The sequence below is a fragment of the Rana temporaria genome, chromosome 13 (genome assembly GCF_905171775.1).
Source record: "Rana temporaria chromosome 13, aRanTem1.1, whole genome shotgun sequence".
Taxonomy (NCBI): domain Eukaryota; kingdom Metazoa; phylum Chordata; class Amphibia; order Anura; family Ranidae; genus Rana; species Rana temporaria.
In genome coordinates, this window is record NC_053501.1 from 8539940 (window position 1) to 8564895 (window position 24956).

General features: G+C 46.7%; 1 protein-coding gene across 4 annotated transcripts in view; it reads right to left on the reverse strand.

The window, feature by feature from the left end:
- FOXN3 (forkhead box N3) overlaps positions 1 to 24956 on the reverse strand; it is a 223233-nt gene that overhangs the window by 109006 nt on the left and 89271 nt on the right. The gene's annotated exons all lie outside the window — the stretch shown is intronic.

Sequence of the window (24956 nt, forward strand, 5' to 3'; positions counted from 1 at the left end):
GGAGGGTCTAGGGGAGGGATATGCAATTAGCGGACCTCCAGCTGTTGCAAAACTACAAGTCCCATCATGCTTCTGACTCTGGTGTCATGCTTGTGGCTGTCAAGAGTCTTGCTATGCCTCATGGGAATTGTAGTTCTGCAACAGCTGGAGGTCCGCTAATTGCATATCCCCGGTCTATGGGAATGTGTGACCATTCTTCCAGAAACACATTTGTGAGGTCATGTTGGACGAGAAGGCCTGGTTCGCAGTCTCCGCTCTAATTCATCCCAAAGGTGTTCTATGGCAGGACTCTGTGCAGGCCATTACAGAGAAAAAAAAAAAAAAAAAAAAAAAAAAAAAAAAAATCGCATTCACTCTTAGAAATCAGTTAAAAAAATCCATTCTGCTCCTTTTTGTTTTCAATCGTGGCGAGCAGAAAATTAAAAAAAAAGGATTAGAAAATAAAAAAAACAAACATCTTTGAAATGAAAATGTTTCAATGAAACTTTACTAGTGTGCGGCCGGCTTTACTCTTCAGCTAAAGACTTCGACCCAAACAGAGCGCAGCTAAATACGAGGACACGGATTAATCTTTTATAAGGAATCTTGCACCGTTTTAATCATTCAAGACATTGTTAAAGAGGCCAGCATGCGCACAGTGTTAGACTGACAGCAATGTGCAAGGAAATAAACTTGCTACTGCGAACCTCTCCCACTTTGTGTGCTGATTAGGTTTTTGAGTTTTCATTTCCTGGAAGTCCAGAATCAGATACAATCCATAATCCGGGACAGAGCGGCTTCTACATCATAGAAAAGACTCATCCGGATCAATGATGGAGTCAGCCGACCCCCGACACGGCCGCACGGAGGAAGATAAATAATTACAGATCGTTTAAGGCTCAGTATTGACAGGCGCAGTCAGCAAAAAGGATCTCCGATACGCGGCAATCACATCAACAAAGGACGACGGAGCGTTTCCTCCGCTGATCACACGCCTGGAGCTGATCAATTCCCAACAGAGATTTACCTCCGGAGTCTCCAATTCAATTAGGCTCGATTCACACCTATGCATGTTGCTTTTGAGCGTTTTTGCAATGCTTTTTCCGGTGCTTGCTGCATTTTTTGACGTGCGTTTTTACCGCGATTTGCGTTTTTTTTTGTTGTTTTTTTAGCCAGTAATTTTTTTTTTTTACATTTCCTTTAACAACCAGCTATGAGCAGGTTGGAAAGAAAAAAAAAAAAACCACAAAACGCAAATCGTGGCAAAATGCGTTTTGGCTGCAGGTCCATTGAATTCTATTGCATGCAAAACGCTGCTTTTTGCGGGAAAAAAAAAGTCCCTGACCCTTTCCAAAAAACGCAGAGGCACAAAAAAGCATTGATGTGAACACGTTCCATAGGAAACCATGTTAAAAAATTTCCCTGCATTTCTGCAAAATGCACCAAAAAAAGCATTAGTGTGAATGGAGCCTTAAGTCAGGGTTGACAAATTTGCTTGGAATCTAGGAGCCAGCTAAAAAAGTTAGGAGCCAGAAAACGCGCCCCGTCCCGACGAGCTTGCGCGCAGAAGCGAACACATACGTGAGCAGCGACCGCATATGTAAACGGTGTTCAAACCACACATGTGAGGTATCGCCGCGATTGGTAGAGAGAGAGCAATAATTCTAGCCCTAGACCTCCTCTGTAACTTAAAACATGCAACCTGTAGAGTTTTTTAAACGTCGCCTATGAAGATTTTAAAGGGTAAAAGTTTGACGCCATTCCACGAGCGGACGTAATTTTGAAGCGTGACATGTTGGGTATCAATTTACTCGGCGTAACATTATCTTTCATACTATTAAAAAAAATGGGGATAATTTTACTGTTGTCTTATTTTTTTATTAAAAAAAAGTGTAATTTTTTCCCAAAAAAAGTGCGCTTGCAAGACCGCTGCGCAAATACGGCATGACAGAAAGTATTGCAACGATCGCCATTTTATTCTCTAGGGTGTTAGGATAAAAAATATATATAATGTTTGGGGGTTCTAATTAGAGGGAAGAAGATGGCAGTGAAAATAGTGAAAAATGACATTAGAATTGCTGTTTAACTTGTAATGCTTAACTTGTAATACCAACGGCCACCACCAGATGGCGCCAGCTTACACATCTGGTGGTAATAACTTGTAATACCAACGGCTCACCACCAGATGGTGCCAGCTCACAAAAAAAAAAAAAAAAAAAAAAAAATTATTTTGCCCCCCCCTTCCAAGCCAAGTCGCCAGGACCCTATTTCTAGTCGCCATGGCGACTTGGCGCCCGGGATTTGTCGACCCCTGCCTTAAGAAGTAGCTGGTAGAAAAAGTCGCATTCAGCTGGACCTCTTCTGTAACATTGAAGACATTTCATAGCTTCTCTAAGCCACTTCTTTAGCTTTAATGAGTGTCAGCATTGATACCCACACAGGAAACGCCAATCACCTCGGAATGTGTCAAGGCAGATGTTGATTGTTCATGAACAGGATCAAAGGTATGAAAGTTCTTCTACTTACTTAGCCACTTTCTGACGGGCGTACGACTTTATACGGCCGCAGTGTGGTTCTTAATCTCTGGGAGGCCTTCTATATACGGCCAACGGCCTCCAGCCACTGTAGGTGCGTGGGCGTGCCCACCGTATCACTGAGATGCCGATGCGCGTGCCTGGTCGGCCGCGATGTCCGCCAGGCACCCGCGATCGGCGGTTACTGAGCCAAGGACGTGGAGCTCTGTGTGTAATGATGGGGTGTAAACACAGAGCTCCACGTCCTGTCAGGGAGAGAGGAGACCGATCTGTGTCCCTTGTACATAGGGACACAGCATCGGTCACCTCCCCCAGTCAGTCCTCTTCCCCCACAGTTAGAACACACCCAGGGACTACATTTAACCCCTTCCTCACCCCCTAGTGTTAACCCCTTCCCTGACAGTCACATTTATACAGTAATTAGTGCATTTTTATAGCACTGATCGCTGTATAAATGTGAATGGTCCCAAAATTGTGTCAAAAGTGTCCGATATGTCCGTCGCAATATCGCAGGCCTGACAAAAAAAAAAAAAAATTCATAAATCTATCCCCTATTTTGTAGGCGCTATAACTTTTGCGCAAACCAATCAATATACGCTTATTGTGATTTTTTAAACAAAAATATGTAGAAGAATACGTATCGCCCTAAACCAAGGGAATTTTTAATTTTTTTATTTTTTTAATTGGGATATTATTATAACAAAAAGGTAAAAAATAGTTTTTTTTTCAAAATTTTCTGTTTTTTTATGTTTATAGCGCAAAAAATAAAAATCGCAGAGGTGATCAAATACCACCAAAATAAAGCTCTATTTGTGGGGAAAAAATGATAAAAATATAATTTTTGTGTACAGTGTTGTATGACCGCGCAATTGTCATTCAAAATGCGTCAGCGCTGAAAGCTGAAAATTGGTCTGGGCACGAAGGGGGTTTAAAGTGGAGTTCCACCCATAAATATAACATTACATCAGTAGTTTTAAAAAAATGTCTTTAGTCCTTTACAAATTTTTTTTTTTTTTTTTAAGATGCCTTCAAAGTGTTGTTGCTAGGCAGAATAGTTAATCTTCCCACTTCCTGCACCTAGGTGCTTAATGCTTCCTAACCTACACCGCACAGACTCCTGGGAATGTAGTGGGTGTAACTTTCCAGGAGTCTGTGCACTCCCCAGTCTCAAAGAATCATGTGACTTGGACAGCACAGGTGCTGAAACCTGATCTGACACTGCTTGTGCAGCACTGAGCATGTGCGAGATCTGCAAGGCTGAAATCCAGGAAGTCATACAGTCTGGCTTCATGATGCCCACACTTAAAGCGGATGTGCCATGGGAACAAAATATTAAAAGCCAGCAGATACAAATACTGCAGCTGCTGACTTTTAATATTAGGACACTTACCTGTCCTGGAGTCCAGCGCCGATCGCAGCAGAGCACGAGCGATCGCTCGTCACTCTGCTGCTCCCCCCGCCATCCACGCTGAGGGAACCAGGAAGTGAAGCGCTGCGGCTTCACTGCCCGGTTCCCTACGGCGCATGCGCGAGTCGCGCTGCGCCCGCCGATTGGCTCACACGCTGTGTGCTGGGAGCCGAGTGTTCCCAGCACACAACGGGCGACAGATGGGATGTGACGGAATGCCCGTCTTTCGCCCGTAGCGTGTGGCTGGAAGTGGGTGCAAATACCTGTCTTTAGACAGGTGTCTGCACCCCCCTCCCCCCTGAAAGGTGTCAAATGTGACACCGGAGGGGGGGAGGGTTCCGATCAGCGGGACTCCACTTTAGGGTGGAGGACCGCTTTAAGATGGCCCCAGTCGATTTCTATTTTATAAAGTGTCTAAATGCTGTAACAACCTAACAAAACGGACCTTAGTTTACAGACTAACTTTACTAGAATACATTAAGCTTGTGTATTACAGGGGTATTTATATATAAAAAGTGAAATTGTGGCCGGAACTCCACTTTAAGTGTCCAGTAATGAAGTGGTTAAACAGGATCAGAGGTATGAAAGTTCTTCTACTTACTGAATGGATCAGTCAACATGAGTGCGGGATGATCAACTCTAAAGACTCCATGACACTAGGGATGGGATTATGTAACTAGAAGAGGGTTCAACAACTTTCACCTCCCATCCTGTTCCTGGACAATCAACATCTCCATATGTCATGGTGGTTACATGTGTGGTCCAGGGATCTCCCCTGCAGCACTATTGTATTCCGATAGCGGGCTCTCCCTCCCGTCAGAATACACAGACCAGCACTGCAGCCATTGGCTGAAAGCACTGATCGAATGCTGGTTTTCCAGCATGACCAATCGACAAGAGCCTGTTATTACACCTGCTTCTGTTGAATAGACAGATTTTCAATCTATGTATACCCTGTTTGAGGGTCTATGCTACCTGAGGTTACCAGGGGTTCCTTGGGCCAAGCCCGATTGACCTCTCGTGATGGTGCCTGCATAGTTCCAGGGCCAACGGCACTTGGCAGAGCCAGCTGCAGGATGCCAATGACCTTTATAGCTGATTGGCCACCAACCCAAGGGCCATTCTCCCCACTGGCCCACCAACCCAAGGGCCATTCTCCCCACTGGCCCACCAACCCAAGGGCCATTCTCCCCACTGGCCCACCAACCCAAGTGCCATTCTCCCCACTGGCCCACCAACCCAAGTGCCATTCTCCCCACTGGCCCACCAACCCAAGGGCCATTCTCCCCACTGGCCCACCAACCCAAGGGCCATTCTCCCCACTGGCCCACCAACCCAAGGGCCATTCTTTCCACTGGCCACCAACGCAAGGGCCATTCTTTCCACTGGCCACCAATGCAAGGGCCATTCTCCCCACTGACCCACCAATGCAAGGGCCACTCTCCCCACTGGGCCACCAATGCAAGGGCCATTCTCCCCACTGACCCACCAATGCAAGGGCCACTCTCCCCACACTGGCCCACCAATGCAAGGGCCATTCTCCCCACACTGGCCCACCAATGCAAGGGCCATTCTCCCCACACTGGCCCACCAATGCAAGGGCCATTCTCCCCACTGGCCACCAATGCAAGGGCCATTCTTCCAAGGACGGCGTTTGTGTTGTATCTTGGAAAGCACGACACTGTGCTCCCAGTACACACTGCGGCAAGCTCGCAGACATCACTGCGGCGCCGGGGAGGGAAACCCCCAGAAGTCATAAAAATTAAGGTATTTAAATGTCAAAAAAATTCTTAGGGCAATTGTCTATCTAGATCAGGGGTCCTCAAACTATGGCCCTCCAGTTTTTCAGGAACTACAATTCCCATCATGCCTAGTCATGTCAGTGAATGTCAGAGTCTTGCAATGCCTCATGGGATGTGTAGTTCTGCAACAGCTGGAGGGCCGTAATTTGAAGATCCCTGATCTAGATTATGCAACGATGCGGATAGAAAAGTATTGTGATTTGGGTGAACCTCCGCTTTAAAAGTGGTTGTATAGTCTATTTTTGAACTTTTACCTACAGTTAGGCCTATAATAAAGCTTATCTGTAGGTAAAAAAAATCTCCTAAACGTGTACGGTTTAGGAGACATTCCCCTTGTAATGCGCTGCTGACTTCAGCGGCGCATGCGCACAGGGGTTTCTCGGCTAAAAGCCCGGCAGACGTCGGACCTTGCCGGAAAGAAGTCTCCCGTGCGCATGACGACGTCATGCTCCAGCTCCAGTCGTTTGCTCTGTTTTCTTATTTTTTAATACATAAATATGGAAGCTGTAAGAAAGGTCCCAGAATCCCTATCTCCCCCCCCCCCATGATGCCACAGTGGCAGGGCAGCAAACACAAACAGGCGAAATCTAGAAATAAGAACCTTTGCCTGGCACCTAAATCTCAACAGGACTCCCGGCCAGAAAAACGGTTGTGCTTGGAAAGTGATATCACATAGGAAGGGATCTAACCGTCCTTCTAAAAATACAGCGACCCCCCCTGCCAATCACAAGGGAGGCAGGAGCGGAAAAATTACCCGTCGGCGCTCTGCAGACGCCCAAGGCTGGGCACACGGCTGCTCCCCGGGCAGAGGGTCACCAGAAGGCCCAGCATGCACTGGGCCTCATTTGCAAAGATTTACCAAAACACAGCCCAAGTGATCATTATTGTTCTACGTAAGATAAGCGCGATCTGACTGTCCAGCAAGTAAGGTCATTGTGCTTAAAGAGGAACTGCAGTCCGCTCACATAACTTCTAATAAAAACACCTTTGCCATTCTGAAGCTTCCCTCCAACCACTTTGCATACTATTGTATATATACACTGCGATTCTGTACTCGCCAAATATGCTGCAGAAATCGCCTTCCACTGAGTCTGGCTGCAGCCATTTTAACTGTGGGCAGATGAAGCCGCTTCCTGTTCACTTCCTGGATTTACAGAGACACACCTCCAGCTCTCATTGCCCCTCTTATGACTCATCCCCCTCCCTTCCAGCCTACTTATTTTGAAGGTATGTTAAAAAAATTATATATATTATATATAAAATCACACACACACATAACAAAAAGTAAAACACAACACGTGCATGAGAACGCATGGCGGTACCCTACAGCGCGGTCCAGCCACACCTAATGTACTTGGGCGTGCCATTTTAGTGCGTTACATTAATACAATGGTGCAACGCCAGCCTAAAGCCGATTGCAAAATCAGGAGAAAAGGTACTGTATATGGACAGCCGCACACCGAAAGTAACCTTAGAAGGTAGTCTTTATTAGTGCAAAAGGATAAAAGCACTACAAAACACAGCAAGCAGTTGGGATATATATATATAGCCGACGCGTTTCGCACAGAGGTCTAGTGCTTAGTCAGTCGGTGGTCTTTTTCTCTCTAAAGCTCATTGCAGGAAGGTTAAAGGGGTTGTAAAGGTACTATTTTTTCCCCCTACATATCTTCCTTTCCTTTAGTGCAGTCCTCCTTCACTTACCTCATCCTTCCATTTTGCTTTTAAATGTCCTTATTTCTTCTGAGAAATCCTCACTTCCTGTTCTTCTGTCTAACTCCACACAGTAATGCAAGGCTTTCTCCCTGGTGTGGAGTGCCGTGCTCGCCCCCTCCCTTGGACTACAGGAGAGTCAGGACATGCTCTACGTTGCAGATAGAGAAAGGAGCTGTGTGTTAGTGGGCGTCCTGACTCTCCTGCAGTCCAAGGGAAGGGGGCGAGCACGACACTCCACACCAGGGAGAAAGCCTTGCATTACTGTGTGGAGTTACAGACAGAAGAACAGGAAGTGAGGATTTCTCAGAAGAAATAAGGACATTTAAAAGCAAAATGGAAGGATGAGGTAAGTGAAGGAGGACTGCACTAAGGGAAAGGAAGCCATTTAGGAAAAAATTTTACCTTTACAACCCCCAAAATTATCAAATAAAAAAAAAAAAAAAAAAAAAATGTGAGATCGAAGCGAACATTCCTCCGCCGGATGGATGAAGAGGTTTTATTGGTCAGGACGGGCGGCGGGGGATGACGGCGAGAAGAGAGATGTTCTCTCCCATCCTCCGCCCCGCCATCATACCTGATATACAGAAATATTTGTCACAGGCGGCGGCAGTGCGGGGGCAGAGCTGCGGCGTCGCTGTATTCCCCGAATGCGCTGGCAGCGACATGATCATTCGGCGTGCCGCTCCATATGGAATATTAATAAATAAACGATGAGTCTGCCTGGCTTTCTGCAAGCTGGAGGAGATCCCTAATGCAATCATCGCTGCAGACAGAACATGTGTCAGCCGACAGAGCGAGGAATGGATTTGTAAAGAGAGAACAGAGGGGGAGGGGATTCCTCCTTCCTGGTCGCTGCGGAGTAACCCTTTAGGGTCACTTTAAAAAGGAGACCCCCCCCCCCCCTGCAATAAACCAATCACTGCTGGGAGTGAGAAGGAGCCGGGTACCAGTTCTACATCAATCCATGTCAGAGCTTACACAGGGCCTGAGGACTCTCCCCCGCTCCCATGAGTGGCCAATCACTGAACCCCCAGGACTGTCACATGGGAAAAAGGACAACGAGTAGGTGCTCAACCATTGGCCCTCCAGCTGTTGCAGAAATACAAGTCCCATCTTGCCACTGCCCTTGGGAGTCATGCTTGTAACCGTCAGCCGTGCAATGCCTCATGGGATTTGTAGTTCCGCAACAGCTGGAGGGCCACAGGTTGAGCACCCCATAGTGCAGCATGCTGAGTAATGTGTCAGGGTAACACTTCCAGGTATGTATTACCTCTCACAGAGATCACGCTGCTGCCCCGGACAATGCCATCATCTGATTTTACTGCCGAGCGGGGGAGCAGCACAGCTGGGGGGGTCACTGCCGAGCCGGGGAGCAGCACAGCTGGAGGGTCACTGCCGAGCCGGGGAGCAGCACAGCTGGGGGGTCACTGCCGAGCCGGGGAGCAGCACAGCTGGGGGGGTCACTGCCGAGCCGGGGAGCAGCACAGCTGGGGGGGGTCACTGCCGAGCGGGGGAGCAGCACAGCTGGGGGGGGTCACTGCCGAGCAGCACAGCTGGGGGGGGTCACTGCCGAGCGGGGGGGGGGGAGCAGCACAGCTGGGGGGTCACTGCCGAGCGGGGGGGAGCAGCACAGCTGGGGGGTCACAGCACAGCTGGAGGGTCACTGCCGAGCGGGGGAGCAGCACAGCTGGGGGGGGTCACTGCCGAGCGGGGGGGGGGGGGGGAGCAGCACAGCTGGAGGGTCACTGCCGAGCGGGGGAGCAGCACAGCTGGGGGGTCACTGCCGAGCGGGGCAGCAGCACAGCTGGGGGGTCACTGCCGAGCGGGGCAGCAGCACAGCTGGGGGGTCACTGCCGAGCGGGGGAGGAGCAGCACAGCTGGGGAGCAGCATGCTGAGTAATGTGTCAGGGTAACACTTCCAGGTATGTATTACCTCTCACAGAGATCACGCTGCTGCCACTGACAATGCCATCATCTGATTTTACTGCCAAGCGGGGGAGCAGCACAGCTGGGGGGGTCACTGCCAAGCGGGGGAGCAGCACAGCTGGGTAGTCACTGCCAAGCGGGGGAGCAGCACAGCTGGGTAGTCACTGCCAAGCGGGGGAGCAGCACAGCTGGGTAGTCACTGCCAAGCGGGGGAGCAGCACAGCTGGGTAGTCACTGCCAAGCGGGGGAGCAGCACAGCTGGGTAGTCACTGCCAAGCGGGGGAGCAGCACAGCTGGGTAGTCACTGCCAAGCGGGGGAGCAGCACAGCTGGGTAGTCACTGCCAAGCGGGGGAGCAGCACAGCTGGGTGGTCACTGCCAAGCGGGGGAGCAGCACAGCTGGGTGGTCACTGCCAAGCGGGGGAGCAGCACAGCTGGGGGGTCACTGCCAAGCGGGGGAGCAGCACAGCTGGGGGGTCACTGCCAAGCGGGGGAGCAGCACAGCTGGGGGGTCACTGCCAAGCGGGGGAGCAGCACAGCTGGGGGGTCACTGCCAAGCGGGGGAGCAGCACAGCTAGGGGGTCACTGCCAAGCGGGGGAGCAGCTCAGCTAGGGGGTCACTGCCAAGCGGGGGAGCAGCTCAGCTAGGGGGTCACTGCCAAGCGGGGGAGCTGCACAGCTAGGGGGTCACTGCCAAGCGGGGGAGCTGCACATCACTGCCAAGCGGAGGAGCTGCACAGCTAGGGGGTCACTGCCAAGCGGGGGAGCTGCACAGCTAGGGGGTCACTCCCCCCCCCCCAAATGGAGCACCGGCTGCCACTGGACAAGGGGTGTGACGCGGCAGAAGGAGAGGTGTGAGGGCCACGTGAAATGGCCTTGGGGGGGTGCCAGGTTCGATGTGCAGAACACGTGTGCCCTGGACTGTTGGGAGATACCAGCCGATGCCCCTCAGGTTTGTCGGTTCCTTCTTTTTAGGAACTCAGTTGGACATTGAATAGCAGAGACCGTGGATTTAATATCTCCGGGATTCCATGTTATGACCTCAGTTCTGTGGACTCTTTGATTTATGCTGTTTGCATATATAAGCGAGACGATTGCGAAACGCGTCGATTCAATACACCAAACTTGAAAACTACAAATATGTGCCGACAACATAAAACCAAACGTAACAACCAAATTGTCTTGTGAGCTGAATGATATTTTATTGATATTTTGTTGATGATTTGATGTCCTCTTTGTCCCTCCAGTATTTGTGGGTCTGGAGGACGGATGACGGAGAATTCATTACTTTATATTCGGTGACCCAACAAGTTCGGGACGGACGGAGCGTCTCCCTTCCAGGCGCTGTGCAGGAAGGGGTTAACGCCGAGCGCCTTGGAGCCGTGCTGCGATTCAACCCGCCGCTGCGCGACTCCGGGGGCCGCCGGGCGGAACACAAAGCATTAGCGTGGCTGCAATTGACTCATTTCGCCTCTCCGGGAGCCGCCGGGGGTGAGATCTGCCGGCTATAAACACAGAATAAATAAAGCGAAGCGCGTCTACTCACCATTCTCCCTCTCCTATTCTCTGTGTAGAAAGAGAAGCTGAATTTGTATTTTCTTCTCCCTTCCGTACCCCTCATCAGGGCCGGGACAAGGGGGTGGGCAGGAGGGACGGCTGCCCTGGACACAGTGTTATGATGTGAAGTAGGGGGGGACACCACAAGGAGAATGGGGGGGGGTGCATTAAGAAGGGGAATTTGGAGGGCAGTAGGGGGGCAAGAACTGTTCTAGGAGGGGTGCGCTAGAAGTGGAGATTTGGGGGGGGGGGGGATTTATGCTATAAAAAAAAGTGTTATGGTAGAGGAAACTTTTTTAGGGGGATTGGGGGGGGGGGGGTGCTAGGAGGGGGAAATCTGTGGTGGAAGTTGCGCTAGGATGGGCGATAGTGGGAGGGGAATTTGTGCTGGGGGGGGGGGGGGTAAGAGATTAGTGATTTTCGGGGGATATTTATTACAGCAAAAAGTAAAAAATATTGCTTTTTTTTTTCAAAATTGTCTCTCTATTTTTGTTTATAGCACAAAAAATAAAAACCGCAGAGGTGATCAAATGCCACCAAAAGAAAGCTCTATTTGTAGGGAAAAAAAAAAAAAAAAAAAGGACGCCAATTTTGTTTGGAAGCCACGTCGCACGACCGCGCAATTGTCAGTTATAGCGACGCAGTGCCGAATCGCAAAAACGGGCCGGGTCCTTTAGCTGCCTAAAGGTCCGGGTCTTAAGTGGTTAAAAGGAAAAAAATAAATATCATTGCGCCACCTAAAATGCACAAAATCTGACAGCAAAAAAAAACAAAAAAAAAAAAACAAACACACCAAAAAACGAGAATGTCTGGCACTCCGGAGCTCAGAACCCAAACAGATCTGTGGGATAAATACGAGCATAAGTTGCTCCATATCATCGGTAATGCATGCCAAAAAAAAAATGAAACTGCGAGCATCTGCCAGCCGCAGGGAACGCGCACGGGGAGCGGACGGCTCGCTGCCTTCAAATAAACAGGCGTCGTTAAAGAGGAACGGCCCTATGCGCTAATTATATCAAAACGCAACCCTAATTCATGCAACGTTTTTTTGCCAATGCGCTAACATATCTCGCCGTCGGTTGCGCTGCAATGTACAAAAAAAAAAGGTCCATAAAGACATGGATGAGCGAGGTTTGGGATGGAGGAACTTGACTGGCCTGCACAGAGTCCTGACCTCAACCTGATAAAACACCTTTGGGATAAATTAGAATAAAGACTGCGAGCCAGGACTTCTCATCCAACATCAGTGCCCGACCTCACCAACGCGCTTCTGGAAGAATGGTCAAACATTCCCCATAGACACCCTCCTAAACCTTGTGGACGGCCTTCCCAGAGGAGGTGAAGCTGTTATAGCTGCAAAGGGCGGGGCCAACGCCAATGAGGCATTGCAAGAATGACAGTTACCAGCATGACTCCCACAGGCAGAGGCATGATGGGACTTGTAGTTTTACAACAGCTGGAGGGCCACCAGTTTGAGACCCTTGACCTAGAGGCATCATTCAGATATCATTGTGTTCCGGCACTGATCCTGCGCACCGTAAGAACGATCATAGCGTCGGTTACGCCGCTTGATCATTCTTATAGGCGGCGGGAGGGGACATGACCCCCCCTCCCGCCGCCATCCGGTGCTTCTCCGGTCTCTCCTGTGCCATCGAGGACCCGGAGAAAGAATCACCCAGTGCCGGATGGGAAGCATAGAGATGACTGGTGACCAGATGGTCACCAGTCATCTCTATGACCGTCGGAGGCCCGGGCGCGATGTTATGACATCACGCCCGGGTACTCGGAAGTAAACAAAGCCGCAATCGCGGCTGTCGATGTGAGATCGGTGAATTTTTTTTCACCGACTTCATGCTTGTAAGCCTGGAGGAGAGATGTGGGGTCTTATTGACCCCCCCCCCCCGCATCTCTCCATAAAGAGGACCTGTCACACGGACTCCTATTACAAGGCATGTTTACATTCCTTGTAATAGGAATAAAAGTGATAAAAAAATATAAAAATAAAAGTGTAAAAATAAAAGTGTAAAAATAAAAAAAATTTAAGTAAAAACGCCCCTGTCCCCGGTAGCTCGCGCGCAGAAGCGAACACGCATGCAAGTCCCGCCCACATATGTAAACACCGCTCAAAACCCACATGTGAGGTGTCGCCGCGTGCGTTAGAGCGTGTGCAACAATTCTAGCACTAGACCTCCTCTGTAACTCGAAAATAGTAACATGTAAAAAAATGTAAAGCGTCGCCTATGGAGATTTTTAAGTACTGAAGTTAGGCGCCATTCCATGAGTGTGCGTAATTTTAAAGCGTGACATGTTAGGTATCCATTTACTCGGCGCAACATCATCTTTCATATTTTAAAAAATAACAAAACGGCCAATTTTTTTGTAATTAAAGCGGAGGTTCACCCTAAAAAACATGTACCATCCTATCCAGCATACTTGCGTCAGCTACAGTATGTTTTTTTTTTGCGCTGTATTTACCGTTTAATCCTTCAGTTTCTTTTCAGACTCCCGCGGGGAGTAGGCGTTCCTATGAAGAGGGGAACATGATTGACGTCCGGCTATGGCGCGTCACGCGTTCCGAAAATAGCCGGACTAGGTCTCGGCTCTTCACGGCGCTATACGGCGCCTGCGCACGGACTAGGAGCTGACTGCGCAGGCGCCGTATACAGCCGAGTTCTATTTCGGGCTATTTTCGGAACGCGTGACGTGCGATAGCCGGACGTCAATCATGTTCCCCTCTTCATAGGAACGCCAATTTCCTGCGGGAGTCTGAAAAGAAACTGAAGGATTAAATGGTAAATACAGCGCAAAAAAAAAAAAAGGCATACTGTAGCTGACGCAAGTATGCTGAATGGGATGGTAGATAATTCTTTTAGGGTGAACCTCCGCTTTAATGAAACCATTTATTTTTTTCCAAAAAAAAAAAAAAAGGCGTTTGAAAAACTATTGAGCAAATACCGTGCAAGATAAAAAGTTGCAATGACCGCCATTTTATTCCCTAGGGCGTCTGCTAAAAAAACATATATAATGTTTGGGGGTTCTGAGTAATTTTCCAGCAAAAGAATGATGATCTGTACATGTAGGAGAGAAGTGCCAGAATAGGCCCGGTATGGAGGTGGGTATAAAAGCCCGGTATTGAAGGAGTTAAAAGGAAATGTAAATAAAAATTTTAAAAATAAGGACGCAGTAAAAACGCACGTCGAATAACACTCAAAAGCAACATGCATAGGTGTGAATCGAGCCCAAGACTGGGATGTCATTAAAGTTCATGTAAAGGCAGTTGTCCCAATACTTTTGACAATATAGTGTATGTGCCTTTATTTATAGAATATGTATTTTTACGTAAATGATATTTACAATTACATATATAATACACTTAATTATATTTGTATATATATATATATATATATATATATATATATATATCTCTCTCTATCTATCTATCTGTATCATTATTTATATTACATACATCTTTATTTATATGATACAATGTGTATCCTTACTGATATCATATGAACAATGATACATATCATATAACTAAATATACATATTGGGGTCGATTTACCAAAACTAGAGAGCGCAGAATCTGGAGCAGCTCTGAATAGAATCCAATCAGCTTCTTCAATCAAGCTTCGACAATAAATCCTGGAAGCCGATTGGTTGCTATGCCGGTCTGCACCGGATTTTGCACTCTCCAGTTGTAGCAAATCAGCCCCATTGTGTCCTATAATTAAAGATACATCTTCCATCGTATAAATAATGATACAGATTACGTGACGGAGGTAAAGACACAAAATCAATAAAGATACAGTGCCTTGAAAAAGTATTCATACCCCTTGACATTTTCAACATTTTGTCAAGTTACAACCAAAAACGTAAATGTATTTTATTGGGATTTTATGTGATAGACCAACACAAAGTGGCTCATAACTGTGAAGCGGAAGGAAAAATATAAAAAAAAAATCAAATAAATATGTGAAAAGTGTGGGGGTACATTTGTATTCGGCCCCCTTTACTCCGACACCCCTAACTAAAATCTAGTGGAACCAATTGCCTTCAGAAGTCACCTAATTAGTAAATAGAGTCCACCTGTGTGTAATTTAATCTCAGTATAAATACAGCTGTTCTGTGAAGCCCTCAGAGGTGTGTTAGAGAAGCTTAATGAACAAACAGCATCATGAAGGCCAAGGAACACACCAGACATGTCAGGGACAAAGTTGTGGAGAAGTATAAAGCAGGGTTAGGTTATGAAAAAAATCTCCCAAGCTTTGAACATCTCAGGGAGCTTCTGTTCAATCCATCATCCGGAAATGGAAAGAGTATGGCACAACTGCAAACCTACCAAGACATGGCCGTCCACCTAAACTGACCGGGCCGGGCAAGGAGAGCATTCATCAGAGAAGCAGCCAAGAGGCCCATGGTAACTCTGGAGGAGCTGCAGAGATCCACAGCTCAGGGGGGAGAATCTGCCCACAGGACAACTATTAGGCTCCATTCACACCTAGGCGTATATACGCCGGACGCCCGACACCTGATACGCTGGAGGGGAGAAATACCATTGCCCTCTATCGAGATGGTTCACATCTCCACGCTGAACGCCTGAAGCTCAAAACAAGTCCCGGACCCTTTTTTTCAGGCGGCTTCGGCGTTCGGCATAGGAGATGTGGACCTGGGGGTTAATGGGGGTTAAAATCGCGACGTTTTGTAGCCGCAAATCGCGGTACAAAACGCTGCGATTAGGTGTGAATGCAGCCTTAGTGGTCTCTCCACAAATCTGCCCTTTATGGAAGAGTGACAAGAAGAAAGACATTGGAGAAAGAAACCAATAAAAAGTCTTGTTTGCAGTTTTTGTGAAGCCATGTGGGGGAGGGGACACAACAAACATGTGGAAGAAGGTGCTCTGGTCACATGACACCAAAACGTAACTTTTTGGCCTAAAACAAAACGCTATGTGTGGAGGAAAACTAACACTGCACATCACCCTGAACACACCATCCACACTGTGAAACATGGTGGTGGCAGCATCATGTGGTGGGGATGTTTTTCTTCAGCAGGGACAGGGAAGCTGGTCGGCGTTGATGGGAAGATGGATGGAGCCAAACACAGGACAATCTTAGAAGAAAACCTGTTAAAGTCTGCAAAAGACTTGATCCCGGGGCGGAGGTTCATCTTCCAGCAGGACAACGACCCTAAACATACAGCCAGAGCTACAATGGAATGGTTTACATCAAAGCATATTCATGTGTTAGAATGGCCCAGTCACAGTCCAGACCTAAATTCCACTGAGAATCTGTGGCAAGACTTGAAAATTGCTGATCACAGACGCTCTCCATCCAATCTGACAGAGCTTGAGATATTTTACAAAGAAGAAGACTGGGCAGAAATGTCCCTCTCTAGATGTGCAAAGCTGGTAGAGACATCCCCAAAAAGACTTGTAGCTGTAATTGCAGAGAAAGGCGGTTCTACAAAGTATTGACTCCGGGGGGCGCCATACAAATGTACCCCCCACACTTTTCACATATTTATTTGTAAAAAAAAAAAAAAAAAATATTGAAAACCATTTATCATTTTCCTTCCACTTCACAATTATGTGTCACTTTGTGTCGGTCTCTCACATAAAATCCCAATAAAATACATTTACGTTTTTGGTTGTAACATAAGAACATGTGGAGAATTTCAAGGGGTATGAATACTTTTTCAAGGCACTGTTCATATTTCATCATCCATGTATCTTCACTGATATGTTATGAAATAAATGAATGAAAAAAGAACTAAGAAAGAAAGAAAATAATAAAAAAGTAACAATGTGTCTAAGCCCCGCTTATCAGCGCCAATCTCCGCCGCCCCCCCCCCCCCCCCTCTGCGCGGCATCGCTCGCTTCTCTCCCTGCGCACTTAAACTGCCACATCCAGAACTCTGTCTCCGTGGCAACTGGTTACTCTCCCTATCAACTGAGCGAGGGTCGCCATGGAAACACATATACAAGACAAATTCCTCGCCGCAGCCGAGGACCAGATGGCAGAGAATACGGAAACTCGCAGGCAAAAAAAAAAATGGGACATTGGGAGCAAGGAAGGGGGGGAGGGGACGCCCGGTGATAGGTCAGACCCGGGACCGCGGTCTGCGCACATGGACAAGCCCTTAAAAATGTCTAATAAAAAATATATCTAACATTTCTGTGTAGCTCCACCCCTCTAGATAGACAGGTAAGTTATAGATTAGGAGATTTTCATGGAGACGGGACAGCGTGTAAAAATGGCCGCCTTCTCCTGCTGATCCTCTCCAACCTATTTAAGCCACTTCCTGTCTGTGTGCGCTCATTTCAGCATCAGCTGCACATCATTGCGCGGGACTGGCTTTCTGATGGGCACAACGCTTTCTGATGGGCACAACGGTGGTCCAGGTCTGCGAAATGTACAGCATGTCGGCATGGCCCCTTGTGGTCACAATCCCCATGATTACGCTCCAAGGGGCGGAGCCAAACGCGTCGGTGGCGTGGACTGGTTGGAGAATTTTTTTTTTTTTTTTGCACCTTAGTGTAAATATGAGATGTGAGGTATTTTTGACCCCGGATCTCATATTTAAGAGGATCCGTCATGCTTTTTTCTATTACAAGGGATGTTTACATGTAATAGGAATAAAAGTGATTTTTTTTTTGTGTAAAAATTTATAAAATAAATAAAAAAAAAAAAAAACTTTTTTTTTTATTTTTAAAAGCACCCTGTCCCGACGAGCTCGCGCGCAGAAGCGAACGCATACGTGAGCAGCGCCCGCATATGTAAACGGTGTTCAAACCACACAAGTGAGGTATCGCCGCGATCGTTCGAGCGAGAGCAATAATTCTAGCCCTAGACCTCCTCTGTAACTCAAAAGATGCAACCTGTAGAATTTTTTTAAAACGTCGCCTATGGAGATTTTTAAGGGTAAAAGTTTGACGCCATTCCAAGAGCGGGCGCAATTTTGAAGCGTGACGTGTTGGGTATCATTTTACTCGGCGTAACATTATCTTTCATAATATATAAAAAAAAATTGGGCCAACTTTACTGTTGTCTTATTTTTTTTATTAAAAAAAGTAATTTTTTTTACAAAAAAAGTGCGCTTGTAAGACCGCTGCGCAAATACGGTGTGACAAACAGTATTGCAATGACCGCCATTTTATTCTCCAGGGTGTTAGAAAAAAAAATGTATATATATATATATATATATATATATATATATATATATATATATACACACACACACACACACACACACACACACACACACACACACACACACACACAATATGTTTGGGGGTTTTAAGTAATTTTCTAGCAAAAAAAAAAAACTGTTTAAATCTTGTAAAACACCAAATCTGAAAAAGAGGCAAGGTCCTTAAGTGGTTAAATGTAACCATATTGCTACACTTAAAGGCTCCTCTCTCTTTTTTATACTCAGTTGTGACATGACGCTACTCTTATATCAAGACATCGCTAAAAAGTTTCTCGTCTTGCAAAATGCCCTCAAACCAAAAGTTGCCCTCAAACCAAAAGTTGCCCTCAAACCAAAAGTTGCCCTCAAACCAAAAGTTGCCCTCAAACCAAAAGTTGCCCTCAAACCAAAAGTTGCCCTCAAACCAAAAGTTGCCCTCAAACCAAAAGTTGCCCTCACACCAAAGTTGCCCTCACACCAAAGTTACCCTCACACCAAAGTTACCCTCACACCAAAGTTACCCTCACACCAAAGTTACCCTCACACCAAAGTTACCCTCACACCAAAGTTACCCTCACACCAAAGTTACCCTCACACCAAAGTTACCCTCACACCAAAGTTACCCTCACACCAAAGTTACCCTCACACCAAAGTTACCCTCACACCAAAGTTTTACTTGTACTAAAAAAAAGGGCGACAAAGCATCTAGACCAAAAGGGGCGGAGGACCCCGATTTATGAACTCCGCTACCTCTTCCAAGCACTTTCCTCTCTCGCGGTCTTGCGCCCGTTTTTCCTCTATGTACAGACAGGTGTCTAACCGTTCCATGACCTAAAAAAAAAAATCGGCAGCGTGGAGGTCTTCATGCGATATGATTTAACGACGCGGCTTCTCTCTTTCCGGGTTAATCGCCTTCGCCGTCTGCGCCGCCTTTTAATTGCATAGTAATTATGGAAATGAAAAAAAAAAAGGCCTAACGACGAGAGCGATCAGATGGTGCGTATGGCAGGCAGTGGGCACCGACCGGCCCGATGGCGCTGCAGCTGGTGAGGAAAGCGAGCGTGACGCAGTGAAGTCCAGAGACGGTACTTGTCCCCGGATCCCCCACAGATTGTTGCGTTTTTTTTTTCTGAGTATACAGTAGATCTTTGGTTGTCTCAAGCAAGATTGAATCCACTTACTGTTTACTGACTCCGTACCTCTGCTGGAAGTCTATTCCAAGCATCAACTACTCTTTACAAAGTAGGATTTTACTGAAAGAGTAGTTGATGTGTGGAATAGACTTCCAGGGGAGGGAGGTAACAGCAAGTGGATTCAAACCTGCTGGGGACAAACAGATCTAGTATAGTAACAAAAACGCAAATAACATAATAAAAAAAAAAAAAAAAAATAAAAAAAAAAAAAGTATCCCCACTCCTTCATTTATCAGGATCCATAGATCCTTACCACTTTAGCAGGATCTCCCACCCCTTTATCATCTTTTCCCCCCTCCCATTTATCAGAATCCAATGCCCCCAAAACAGATCTATAAATCAGACAAAAAAAATAAAAATAATAGCATAAAAAAAAAATAATAAAACACAAAAAGAAAAAAATTAACTAAACAAAAAAATTACAAACCCATAAAAAAAATGTTATATAAAACAAACAAAAATAAATAAAATAACAAAAAATAAACCCATAAAAACTAAAAAAAAAAAAATCTGTAAATAAAATATATTTATATTTTTCTGCCACCACTCCTTTAGATTTCTAGTTCTACTATCAGGATCCTCTGCTACTTTTTTTTTTTTCCTTTAGGATCCCTGCTCTTCCTTTTATTGGGATCCTTACCACTTTAATATATATATATATATATATATATATATATATATATATATATATATATATATATATATATATATATATATATATATATATATATATATACATACATACATACATACATACATACACACACTAAAGTGGTAAGGATCCTAATAAAAGGAAGAGCAGGGATCCTAAAGGAAAAAAAAAATTATATATATATATATATATATATATATATATATATATATATATATATATATATATATATATATATATATATATATATATATATATATATATATATATATATATATATATATAAATATAAATATAAATACGGGACAGACTTGACAGACCACTTGGTCTTTTTTCTGCAATCACTCCTCTAGATTTCTGTTTTATATTCCCTCTACGAGGATCCCCTGTTACTTTTTATTTTTTTTTGGATCCCTGCTCCTCCTTATATCAGGATCCTTACCACCCCTTTATCAGAATATCCCGCCCCCTTTATCAGCTTTTTTTCCCTCCCATTTGTCAGAATTCCAAGCTCAAAACATAGATCTATACGCTATAATCTTAATTTTTTATAATAATAATAATAATAATAATATTATTATTATTATTAAAACAAACCTAAACAAAGACAGCAAGAGAAAACAAAAGACAAAAACGCAACATAAAAACAAAAAATAAACCCAATAAAAAACAGCAAAAGCTAAACAAAAAATAAAATAAAAATAAAAAATGTCTATAAATATACAAAAAAAAAAAAAAACAGACTTGACAGACCACTTGGTCTTTTTCAGCCACCACTCCTCTAGGTTTCTAGTTTCTATTCCCTCTATCAGGATCCTCTGACACTTTTTTTGTAGGATCCTTGCTCTTCCTTTTATCAGAATAATTACCACCTTAGCTGGATCTCCCACCCCTTTATCAAAATACCCCACCCCTTTATCAAAATAACCCCACCCCTTTATCAAAATAACCCCACCCCTTTATCAGCCTTTTACCTCCAAATTTATCAGAATCCCACCCCCCAAACAGAAATCTAAACTCTGACATAAAAAAGAAAAAAAAAAAAAAAAACACAACAACACACACACACACACACACACATAAAAATAAATAAAAACCCACATAAAAACAAAAATAGCAAAAAAATAAATAAAAATAAATAAACACTATGAAATGTACAAAAAACGTGGCAGACTCGATAGACCACTTGGTCTTTTTCTCTGTAATCTGGAGAACTGTTGTAATGTAAAATAAGTATTTCCAATAAAAGTCACAGTGCTAAAAAATGGAAATCTAGCTACTGAGTTTTGTCGCAGCTCTGGCCTTCAGCACAATTTTGGGGCCTAAACTGAAGTCAGGGTGCCGTAATGCTTTCAGGAAGCTATGTACAGCCCCCTACCTGGTCCCCCCCCCCCACTAGCCATGACCTGTCTGCATTGCATAGAGATGCATAGAGACCGCAAGCCATCAGTGAGGGAGACACAAGACCGACTTAGAGAGAAACGACCTTCAAACCGCCTCTCATTTTAAATCATTTCAGTGGTTGAACAGCTGCCTATAACAACTGCTTCTGTAACCAAATATTTCCCTGCCGTCCTCAGACTGAACGGGAAAGTCTCCGATTCATGAATATATGAAATTTCTAACTACAATTTCAGGAGAAACCTTTGTAAAAGAAATGGAGGCGGCGGCGGCGGAATTCCCCGGCTCCATAATGAATCGGCTGCGAGGGTCACATAGTGACACTCAATCAGGAGAGCCGCCTGGAACGTCATTACAAGTGTCGAGTATCGTCCCGGAAAGGTCAGCGCGACAATTCGTACAATCATCAGAATATATCAATATCCTCGTTCTGGGCCTCCGCCGGGGGTCATTCACAGCAAAGCACGTGCCGTGGTAATGCAATGAGCCATTTGTGTGTGTTGACATTCATTCTTAAAGTGGCCGTGTCACTGCAATAATAAAAACATAGCAGGAGGGGGGGGGGGGGGGGGGAGAAAAACACACACACACACACACACACACACACACACACACACACACACACACACACACACACATATACAGTAAAGGGGAAAAAAACACAACACACCAATGTGCTATACAGGCAAAATCAGATCCAGGCAGAGTCAGCCTCAGATATCTCTTTGATTCACCAACAGTGGGGTCTCCCCACTTTAATTCCAGTCTCTGTGCCTAGCCACCTGGAACTGGAAGCCTACCTTTGTGTGCTCCCCACCCACATGGAAGGTCACCACCCACCATTGTGTGCTCCCACCTCCTCCTGGGCTGTCACAGCCTACCTTTGTGTGCTCCCACCCACATGGAAGGTCACCACACACCATTGTGTGCTTCCACCTCCTCCTGGGCTGTCCCTGCCTACCTCCTGTGTGTGCTTCCCACCCACATGGAAGGTCACCTCCTCCTATGCTGTCCCTGCCTAGCTTTGTGTGCTCAAACCCCCTCCTGGGCTGTCCCTGACTACCTTTGTGTGCTCCCACCCACATGGAAGGTTACCACACACCAGTGTGTGCTCAAACCCCCCTCCTGGGCTGTCACTGCCTATGTTTGTGTCTCTTACCCCATGGGAGTCCCCACCTACATTTGTGTTCTCCCACCTCCTCCTGGACTGTCCCTGCCTACCTTTGTGTGCTACGCACCCACATGGAAAGTCACCACCCACAATTGTGTGCTCCCACCTCCTCCTGGGCTGTCCCTGCCTACCTTTCTGTGCTTCCACCCAACATTGTGTGCTCCCACCTCCTCCTGGGCTGTCCCTGCCTACCTTTGTGTGCTTCCCACCCACAATTGTGTGCTCAAACCCCCTCCTGAGCTGTCACTGCCTATGTTTGTGTCTCTTACCCCATGGGAGTCCCCACCTACCTTTGTGTTTGCTCACCTCCTCCTGGGCTGTCCCTGCCTCACTTTGTGTGCTCTCACCCACATAACAGGTCACCACCTACCATTGTGTGCTCCCACCCCCTCCTGGGCTGTCTTGGGTCTCATCCCCCACGGAAGTCCACGCCTGACATTGTAAACATCCCCAATCTACTTTGTGGCTTCCCAAACAGGCTGTCTACACCCATCTTTGTGTGCTACCAACCCCCTCCTGGGCCATCCCTGCCCATCTTTTGGTCTTTTTCTCCATGGGAGTGCCCAGCAACCTTTGTGTGCCAACCTATGTTTGCCCTAATGGGCTTTGCTCAACTTTATGAGTAACCAACTCTATATCTTCCCAAACAGGCTGTCTCCACCCACCTTTGTGTGCTCCCACTCCCTCCTGGGCTGAACCTGCCTATCTTAAGGGTATTTTCTCCACACAGGAGTCTCCGCCTACCTTTATGTGCTCTCACCCACATGGAAAGTCACCACCAGCCATTGTGTGCTCTACCCTCTCCTGGACTGTCCCTGCCTATGTTTGGATCTCATCCCCCACGGGAGTCCATGCCTAACTTTGTACAAATCCCCAATAAACTTCACGTCTTCCCAAACAGGCTGTCTAAACCCATCTTTGTGCTCCCATCCCCTCCTGGGCTGTCCCCGCCTTTCCTTGGGTCTTTTTTCCCAATGGGAGTGCCCAGCCACCTTTGTGTGGCCTTGGCCTCTCCTAATGGGCTGTCTCTGCTCACCATTGTGAGTACCCTTACTCAACTTGCGTCTTACCAAACAGGCTGTCTTCACCCATCTTGTGTGCTCCCAGCCCCTTCTGGGCTGTACCTGCCTATCTTTGGAGGTTTTTCCACCCCACGGGAGTGTCCAGCCACCTTTGCGTGCCCCCACCCATGCAGGCCTCCGCCTAATGGGCTGTTACTGCTCACCTTTGCGAGTACCCTCACTCAACTTGCATCTTCCCAAACAGGCTGTCTTCACCTATCTTGTGGGCTGTACCTGCCTATTTTTGGGTCTTCTTCCCCACGGGAGCGCCCAGCCACCTTTGTGTGCTCCCAGCCACCTTTGTCTCCCCCCACTGGGCTGTACCTGCTCACCTTTGTAAACATCCTCACTCAACTTTACGCCTTCCCGAATAGGCTGTTTCTATCCCCCTTTGTGCATTGCCACACCTCATTGGCTGTCCCACTCCACCTTTGTGTTTCCCTCCCATGGGCTTCTCCTGTCCACCTTTGTGGATTACCCACCTGCCTTTGTGGATTACCCACCTTCACATGCTCCCACAGCCTCATGGGCTGTCCCCTCGCCTCTTTCTTCATAAGCTGTCCCCACCCACCTTGTGTGCTCCTTTCTAATGGGCTTTCTCCTACTACCTTTGTCTTCCTCCTTATCCCCCCCCCCCAAATCTGGTGTCTCCCCCTATGGGCTGTCCCTGCCCACCTTTGTAAATAGCCCCATCTGCCTTGGTATCCTCCCCAAATGGTATGTCTACATCCACCTTCACATGCTCTCACCCCTCGTGGGGCCATCCACCTAACTTTTGTGCCCCCCCCCCATGGGATGCCCCTGCAAAACCCTTTGGGCTCCCACTCCCCAAATGGGCTACCTTTGTGCCTCTTTCCCCACATAGCCTGTCACCACCCACCTTGTGTGCCCCTCCCTAATGAGCCGTCTCCACCTACCTTTGTCTTCCTCTCAACCCCCCCCCCCCCCCCCCCCAACCTCGTGTCTCCTTCTATGGGCTGTCCCTGTCCACCTCAGTGGATATCCCCATTCGCCTTTGTGTCTCCCCCAAAATGGGCTGTCTTCACCCACCTCTGTGTGCTCCCATCCCTTGTGAGCTGTTCCTCTCAACCTTTGTGTCTCCCCCTGTTGGCTCTCCCTGCTTGCCTTTGTGTCTTCCACCAATGGGATGTCCCTGTCCAACATTATGCTTCCATTACCCCCCATGACGGGGGACAGGAGCACACAAGAGGGTGTAGGCAATATATATATATATATATATATATATATATATACACACACACACACACAACGAAACAATTCGGCTTAACTAATGAGACAGTCATTCACAATAGACCCAGGGTAGTCTTAATAGCATCATGGGCCCCTGGGCAAAGTAATGCTCTGGGGCCCC